The sequence below is a fragment of the Crocuta crocuta genome, unplaced genomic scaffold (genome assembly GCF_008692635.1).
Source record: "Crocuta crocuta isolate KB4526 unplaced genomic scaffold, BGI_CrCroc_1.0 C28184478, whole genome shotgun sequence".
NCBI classification, from domain to species: Eukaryota; Metazoa; Chordata; class Mammalia; order Carnivora; family Hyaenidae; genus Crocuta; species Crocuta crocuta.
Window position 1 is genome coordinate 1 of NW_027548725.1, and position 897 is coordinate 897.

Below are 897 nucleotides of genomic sequence, written 5' to 3' on the forward strand. Positions count from 1 at the left end.
GCATTCTTCTGTGAGTCTATGTTTTGCTCCCAGTGATGTTTCAGAACTACAGGGTTTCTCTGGGTTTCTTTCTTTGTCCATGTTTCTCACTTTATTGGATATTTCCTGGTCAAGAAACCTATCCTTTGCCCTAGAATTCGGGCTGCTTTCATTTTTGTCTTGGTTTTTTTCTGAAGACTGAACACTTACTTCTCGTCGTTCTCTAGGTCTGTACTTATCACTGTTTTCATATCTCTCTTTCCTCGTTTTCACATGCTCTTCTTTGCTTTTCTCTTCCTTCTCTCCTCCTTTCTCACTGTGTCGGTCATGGTTATTTCGCTGTCTATCTCTTTCTTGTTCTCTTGAGGAATATTTTTCCCTGTCTTTCTCCTTTTTCCAATCTCTGTCATTTCTTTCTCTTTGGTCTCTTCCCCTCAGTTTATCTTCCTGGTCATGCCTCTTCCAGTGGGAATCTCTATGGCCGGACTCTCTGTGCCTATGGGAATCCTTCTTTTCTTTTCGGTAATCACGGTCATTGTAATAGTTCTCATGATCCCTGGATTGTCTCTCTTGATGCTGATCTTCCCTTTTCTCATGAACTCTTGACTTGGCTCTTTTTGTGTGGCATGTGGTACCACGCTCTCTTTCTTCACTAGAAGACCGTGAGTGGGTTTGATTCCTCTGATGTTTAGAGTCACTCTTGGAGGTTTCTGTGACCTTCTCCCTTCTGAACTTTGTTTTTTTATTTTCTTCCATTACGTCATCCTCACTGCTATTAGCATCAAAGTCGCTGTCTGCATCTGGGTTCTCCTCTCCTTGCACAACAGTTTGGAGAATGCATTTCTCATGTGGTATTCTGTTCTCTGGACTTACTTCAACAGAATAACCCCTTGATTTCTCTTCCTTTATTGTGGACCT

The 897-nt window shown here is 41.9% G+C and overlaps 1 pseudogene; it reads right to left on the reverse strand.

Annotated features, from left to right (window-relative positions):
* Positions 1-3: 3 nt before the first annotated feature.
* LOC144219036 (nuclear speckle splicing regulatory protein 1 pseudogene) lies at positions 4-891 on the reverse strand (annotated as a pseudogene).
* Between the last annotated feature and the right edge of the window lie 6 nt (positions 892-897).